This window comes from Geotrypetes seraphini, chromosome 13 (genome assembly GCF_902459505.1).
Source record: "Geotrypetes seraphini chromosome 13, aGeoSer1.1, whole genome shotgun sequence".
Classification (NCBI taxonomy): Eukaryota; Metazoa; Chordata; class Amphibia; order Gymnophiona; family Dermophiidae; genus Geotrypetes; species Geotrypetes seraphini.
In genome coordinates, this window is record NC_047096.1 from 74,349,805 (window position 1) to 74,357,593 (window position 7,789).

Here is a 7,789-nt window from a genome sequence, read left to right on the forward strand (position 1 = left end):
GGTCGTTGCTGTCTAGTGCATGTGTCAAGTGAGAATGAGCTCTGGCGCAAAGCAAGTGCGGCTGCGCTGAACCGATTGACGGGAAGATTCGGAGGACTTTTGTTACATCAAAACGATAAATATTAAATAATGCACCAGGAGGTATTTTCTTCTTGTTTTGTTTTGTTTTTTTAATTTGCGCTGATTCTACAATTAATTTTAATGACGGCGTAGTTAAAAGCAAACTGGAAGGCTAGTATGCCTAGGTTATAAGTAGACGCTGAAATTAAAGCTGCGCTGAGTATAACTTAAGCTAACTAAACAAAAAGTCTACCTGTATATGCATCAGTCTACCTGTATATGCATCAGTGGTGACAAAGTTACCGCTTATGGATTGTAAAATAAAAAAGTATCACTTTATTCTTTTTGTTTGTTTTTGTTTAATAGCATCTGTTTTCGTGCTTTAAAATGGGCTAATGGGCAATCACACTACTTTATTCATGATGTAGGGTCATGAAATGGTTAACTGTTGTTTAAAATATTGCTCTGGCCTACATAGCTGAAAACAGTGTACAATCTACTGACCTCATCTGCCTAAAATGTATGTCCCTACCTTACCACATTGTAAGCTAAATAGATAAGAGTTTGAGCCATGATGTAACCAGGCTTTTTGATCATCCAAGTACCATTTAGGCCACTTTTTAGACCTTTTTTATTATTATTATGAGCCCCTAAGTGTCTATTAAATGTTGGGAATGCTCCTTGATGCCAGCAACAATGGATGAATCTGTTACAGTAATAGTAAGATACTTAAGCAGCTGGGCACATGATGGAAAAATGTTTCAGATGGCAGACAAGACACAAATGATGTCATTTTAACAGTAGTTCACTGAAATCCAACAGCAGCTTCTGCAGTTTTTTTAATCATTGAATTCAGTTGTCAATTGTCTAAGATGTGTTAAGTTTTTACATATTGATAGTAGTCTGAGTTTTTTAGAGAATGACACGAGAACAAAGTTTGTCCCTGTCCCCATGGGCTGTCATTGTACCCATCCCTGTGTCATTCTCTACCCGATAGTCTCCAGAATTAATATAGTAATTTACTGGAAAGTAATGGGGGAGCAGGAAGGAATTGTGTCAATACTTGGTGCTATTTTAAAACTGCTTCTCTTTGGCAGCTCTGAAATGCAGAGACGTATGATTGAGTCTCAAATTGGAAAGGGAATAGAGAGTAATACCATTTCCGTTTTTCCACAAGGATAAACGGTCATCCCTTGTTATATCTTATAGGATAGAGTGGGCTCATTATGCTGTAATATCTCAAAGAAATAGCATGGCAGCAGCAGGAAGAGGTTAAAGGAGAGGGGGGTGAAGTTTGGAAGGGGTAAGGAACGCGCTGCCATCCAACTATATGCATTTCTTGGTTTGGTTTTCCACTTGGCTCATGTACTAAGCCCTGTCTTTCCATTCTCTCTGCCACATCTCACTGAAAACAAAATTACTGAAAATTCAGCCAATACTCCCATATCGTCGAACATGGTGGAACCCTGGATTCATCTGCTGCAACTAAAGGAAAGAAGATGATTAGGTACGACATAATTTTTCCTTCTGTCAGCAATAGATGAATCTAGAGTCTAGTGGGATGTAGTAAAGGGAACCAGCAACTGCCCCAGACAGCACTGAAGCTCCAAAAGAGGCATCCAAATGTGCTGCCACATTGTTTGATTTGTTTAATTGTATGTGATGACATAATATTATGTAAGTACTTTTTGGAACCCACTTTGTATAAAGTGGGATATAAGTCAATAAACTATAAAACTCTAAACAGTCCAGATGATAATGCTCGGAAAAAGTATGCAATGAAGATAGGCATTGATTCCACAGTCTTAGACTGGTTCTCGAAATTCTTACAATCTCGCTCATACACTGTTAATATGAATGGCAACATGTCATCTCCTTGGAAGCCATTATGCGGACTATTGTAACTCCATCTATCTAAGTCTAACCAAGAAAAGTCTTCAAAGACTTCAGCAGATCCAGTATACTGCGGCTAGGTTGATCTTTGCGAAAAGCAAATTTGATCATGTTTCCCCGCTTCTGTCAAAACTTCACTGGCTTCCAGTAATTTCTAGGGTTCACTTTAAATGTGCCTGCCTAACATTAAAGATCTTGCATGGCATTCTTCCTCCTCTAATTCCACTATCTTGGAATCTGGATGCTACCAGATCCATCCAAAAACTTAAACTATCTTTCCCCTCGTTAAAAGGCATTATCTATCCTTTTCAGTGTGGTGGGATCTTTTGACGCGGTGGGATGCTTTTTGATGCTGCTTCTTTTTACTTGCTGTGCTGCACCTGATGAAGGGAGGGAAGGAAGGAAGGGCGGGTCTCAGCGATGGCAAGAATTGTTTGGTGGGCCAAGTTTTATTGGCCTGCGGGTCTGACATGGCTAATTTGAAGGTATGGACAGGGGAATAGGGGTTGTTATATTCGCTTTATAAGACGCACCATTATTTCTACCCACTTTTGGGTGGAAAAAAGTGCGTCTTATGGAGCAAAAAATACAGTATATCCCCTCTACTATCAAGAAAACTGAATAAGCCAAATTATTACAGAATGCTACACAGAAATATCATGCTAACAGAATACCGCAGTCACACATGACAGAAATAGTGTTAGGGGAGTGCAACTAGGGCAACTGCCCCCTGGTCAGAGAGAGCCCTAAGCCAGCTGGAAGCTAAAGAAGCACTGCCTTGGCTTTGCAGTCCCCAGTTATGTCTAACACTAGCTCTAGCAGGATACATATTTTAAATCTGATATATTCTAATCACAAAATAGAAATAAAATTATTATTTTTTCTACCTTTTGTTGTCTCTGGTTTCTGCTTTCATCTTCTTTTCACTCTCTTCCTTCCAGCGTGTGCCCTATCTCTTTAATCCAGCATCAGCCCCTTCCATCCACTGTTTGCCCTCTCATAGAAACATAGAAACATAGAAATAGACGGCAGATAAGGGCCACGGCCCATTTAGTCTGCCCACCCCAATGACCCTCCCCTACCTTTCTCTGTGAATAGATCCCACGTGTCTATCCCATTTGGCCTTAAAATCAGGCACGCTGCTGGCCTCAATAACCTGAAGTGGAAGACTATTCCAGCGATCAACCATCCTTTCAGTGAAAAAGAATTTCCTGGTGTCCCCATGCAGTTTCCCGCCCCTGATTTTCCACGGATGCCCCCTTGTTGCCGCGGGACCCTTGAAAAAGAAGATATCTTCTTCCACCTCGATGTGGCCCATGAGATACTTGAATGTCTCGATCATGTCACCCCTCTCTCTGCGTTCCTCGAGTGAATACAGCTGCAACTTATCCAGCCGTTCCTCATACGGGAGATCCTTGAGTCCCGAGACCATCCGGGTGGCCATTCTCTGGACCGACTCCAGTCTCAGCACATCCTTACGGTAATGCGGCCTCCAGAATTGCACACAGTATTCCAGGTGGGGCCTCACCATAGATCTATACAATGGCATAATGACTTCAGGCTTACGGCTGACGAAACTCCTGCGTATGCAACCTATGATTTGCCTTGCCTTGGATGAAGCTTGCTCCACTTGATTGGCAGTCTTCATGTTCTCACTGACGATCACCCCTAAGTCTCGTTCTGCTTCAGTTCTTGTTAGGATCTCTCCATTAAGGGTGTAAGTCTTGCATGGATTTTGGCTGCCCAGGTGCATGACTTTGCATTTTTTGGCATTGAAGCTGAGTTGCCAGGACCTAGACCAGCGCTCCAGTAGGAGTAGGTCGTGCATCATGTTGTTGGGCATTGAATTTATGTCTGTTGTGCTTTTGCCCACTACATTGCTTAGTTTGGCGTCATCGGTATCTGCCTTCTTTCTATGCCCCTCTCCCCTTTCCATCCAGCCTGCATCCCCTCTCTCCTTTTTTTATGATTCATTCCAGCTTTACTGCTCTCTTCATTTTTATCTCTCCTACACCAGATCTAGCATCTTTTTCCCTCTCTCCTTATTTCTCTGCTGACCCCCCTTCCCAGCATCAGTCTCTCTCTACTCTCTCATTTCTCTGTCTCTCCCCTTTCCCTCATCTGATCTCTCCATTCCACCCTGACTGCTTCCCCTCTTCTAATCTCCTTGCTGTTTCCTTCATTTTTTCCTCCTCCCCTCTGTGGAGTGGCGCTTGCTGGCTGGTAGGGGGTGCTTTAATGCTGCAATGGCATGGATAGTGTGCAAGACGTGTTTGGAGTATAATGTGGATTTTTTTTTTCTACCTATAACACCTGCTTTTCGTATGGTTCGGGGTAAATCTAGTTAGAAACATATGCGTTAGTTAAGGCCACGCCTAATAGAAGCGTACAAAAAGTTGGTGAATAAAAATCTGGCCAGAAAAACATTACAGATTAAGATTAAGGAAAAGCATAATAAGATTCTCTTTATGTATTTTGCTGGATTACGCCAGATCTTGGAGCAAACCAGATAAAGGTATAGCGGTATTAATCTGACTCCATCTTGTTTTCTGTCTTTCTGTGTGTCTCTTCCAGGTGTAAACTATACTGAAGTTGTCCCGCTTAGAAAAGGCCTGGGTTGCTAGTGTTTTTTATCTGGATTGTCATGAAACCTCATGGCCTGAGTGAAAACAGATGTGCCTGGCATTCCAATACTGGGTATAGAAGAAAAGCTTTCTTGTATTAAATATGAATGAAATATGTTGTGTGGATTTAAGAATGTTTAGGGCCCCGAATGCGAATGCGTATGAGAATGTGTTTGATTATGTGTGTGAATTTTGGTTGTGTCTTTACATATGAAATGTGCATATAAATTACTATAAAATTTAGGTTTTGAAAATTCCAGAGGCAACATCTGGAAATGGTTAAGTTAAAGCCAGGAACACTGTTACCATGGAAACCCCCTTGAGGCACAGTATAGGAATTCTCTTTAAGGGGGGGGCTTATAACCTCAGGCTGTCAGTGTTTCAAGCAAAATGATCAGAAAACTGTTTTGATTTAAACTTTTAAAGAATACTGGGAGCGGAAGTTTTCTTTGGGTATATTATAATGTTTTATGCATATTCATAAATTGATGTAAACAAAAATGTGATTTGTAAAACTTTTTTCTATGTTAAGAGGAATTTTCTTTGTTCAAACCTAAAGACAGCCTCTGTTGGCTGATTGGTCGATGAGGAGTGATGTCATACTGGTCAGTGTGAAGGTATAAAGGAACGCATCAGAATAGACTTCTTTGGAGACCTTTGCTTCAGGAGAGGTGCAATTTACACGCCTGGGGGGTCTCCCATGCCCACATGCCTTCTGAAAATGGACTTTATGGATAATATTAATAAACAATATTTGGACTGGTAATATATGGGCATTTGTCATTATTCCCGGGCAACCAAGGGCAGGGTTTGGTAAGTTACCCTGCTCACCTCCCAGCAGCATCTCTCCTTCCTCTCTCCCTCCAGGTCCAGTAGCAGCTCTCCCTTTGTTTTCCCTTGTCCAGCAGCTTCCTACCCTCTAAAAGTGGCTTCCTCCGCTCTCCTCCTGGCAACAGCGCAGTGATTCACTTGGGTCCTTTAATGGGTCATGCTGCCTCTGAGGAAAGAGGAAGTTGCATCATCAGAGGCGGCCACAACTCAACAAAAGCCCCAAGGCTGCCAAAGTGAATCACTACACTGGCATGTACTGAGAGCTGCTGGGAGGGGAGAAAGCCACTGTCGGAGGCTCCTCATGATCTTGCTGGCCCTGCACGGACTGGCAGGAAATTTCAATGCGTCGATTTTGCCGGCCCTGCATGGACTGGCAGGAATTTCTTTGGACCGACATCTGTCTGTGGACCGGCGGTTGAAGAACACTGGTCTATAGCATATCCTATGTTGTATAGAATTATACTTTTCCTTTTGATTCTTTTATAAGAACCGCTTGGATCTGTATAGAGGACTTGAGCTAATTTGATCGTCATGGTATTTCTTTTTCTAAATTTTGTTAAAGTGTGGATGTACCACACTTTAATACTGTAAGAGCTATTGGTTAAATATGCTTTCTGTACAAGTTCTTGGTATTAAATTTGAAAATCAATAAATCATTTAAGAAAAAAAAAGATTTGACATCGATATGTGAACATTTCTTAAGAAAGAGCTGAATATTTCATGGGTGTCCTAATTTTTTCACATGACTGTATGTAGGGAGAAGATACTGTGTAAATACTGCCCCATCAAGTATATGTACGGTGAAGATAGTGTGTAAATACTTTATATTCAGCAAAGGAATGCACCATACCAGAATACCCCAAAACATCAAAGAACACCATCTGAAACTCATGTATGGATAACCATCACAGAAACACTCTTAACTGTGTATAATAATACCATTACTAAAGGTCATATATTGTAGCTCTTGTATTGTAACATCATTACTAAAGCTCATGTAAACTGTTCACAATAGACTACCTAGTCATTAAAAGTGATAAGCATTCAATAAACAAAAAATCCATGCACATAGCTGATTTGTTTGTACAGCTTAATTGTTTAAAAAGACAAATTAACACCTCATAATTGGCACTAAGCACTAAAAGAAGTTATACTTGGTTTGCACATTCTATAAAGTGGTGTCAGTTTTAGTATGTGAATCTGAAAAGGGCTGAGGCCAGGGGCGGAGCATGGCAGATCATGGGTGTTCCTAAAAGTTAAGCACAGTTCTAGAATATATCCGATCCAACCACAATTTAGGTGCAGGTATTTAAGCCTGGTTTTTCTTGGCCTAAATGGGCCTAAATGTTAGTGACATGTACAGGCTGTTAAGTGCGCTTTTGTATATGGCAGACATGGACAACTCCAGTCCTCGAGGGCCGGAATCCAATTGGGTTTTCAGGATTTCCCCAATGAATATGCATGAGATCTATTTGCATGCACTGCTTTCAGTGCATATTTATTGGAGAAATCCTGAAAACTCGATTGGATTCTGGCCCTTGAGGACCAAAGTTGCCCAGGCCTGGTATATGGCAAATGCCTTTTATCGAATCGTGCTAAGCAACATTATGATTGGTGCCAGGTTTTTTTAAGGTGTTTTAAAGTGTTATATATAAAATCAGGCCCTAAGTGAATTCTTTGATGAGCAGAACTGAACGGCTGATGAAGAAAGCTAGCACAGATCCAAGTGTGCAGTTAGTGCAAGATCTGCTCACAATTTTCTAGATACATAATGCAAAAAGGAGCTTGTGTTAGCAGATAGGGGCTGATTCTATAAACGGCGCCTAGAAAAATGGCACCTGCTGCATATCAATCACACTTAGGCGCCATGTAGAAAATTGCAGCTAATGCCACCTATGTAAAAACTTAGGCACCTGAAATGTAGGCCTTTAAAACCCTGGTCTATACTTCAGGCACCTAAGTTTTTGGAAAATTGCACTTAGTGGCTCTGCCCAAAGAAACGCCCAATTAGGTATTAGTCACCTGTCGCATTGCGCTTAACAACACCTATCGTCCAATTATTTTTCTTTTGCCAGTTATTGATGCTATTAAGGGTATTTTGCCAATTAAGTTAGGTGCCCTTTAAAATCTATGCTAATGAGGTGATGTAGAGAAATATGCAAATTTTGAGAGTACAACACAGGAACTTGTATATCAGGTTTGAGGGGAAGGGTTGGCTCATTCTGCTGCAGCAGTATTTGTGAGGACTTAATGCCTGTGCTTTGGCATTTGTTGATAATAGTGTATACAATTAGGAAATAGTACTATTTCAGAACTAGTGTGTGTGCCGTTTCCCCTAGTGGAACCACCACCCATGGGCAAACCATTGTGCATGTACAAAC

At 41.2% G+C, this 7,789-nt stretch overlaps 1 long non-coding RNA gene across 1 annotated transcript; it reads left to right on the plus strand.

Annotated features, from left to right (window-relative positions):
- The first annotated feature begins 2 nt into the window (after nt 1–2).
- LOC117347876 lies at nt 3–6,450 on the plus strand. The gene is made up of 4 exons (XR_004536859.1): nt 3–141; nt 1,493–1,567; nt 4,528–4,650; nt 6,165–6,450. It is a non-coding gene; the product is annotated as an uncharacterized LOC117347876 (long non-coding RNA).
- Nucleotides 6,451–7,789: the final 1,339 nt, after the last annotated feature.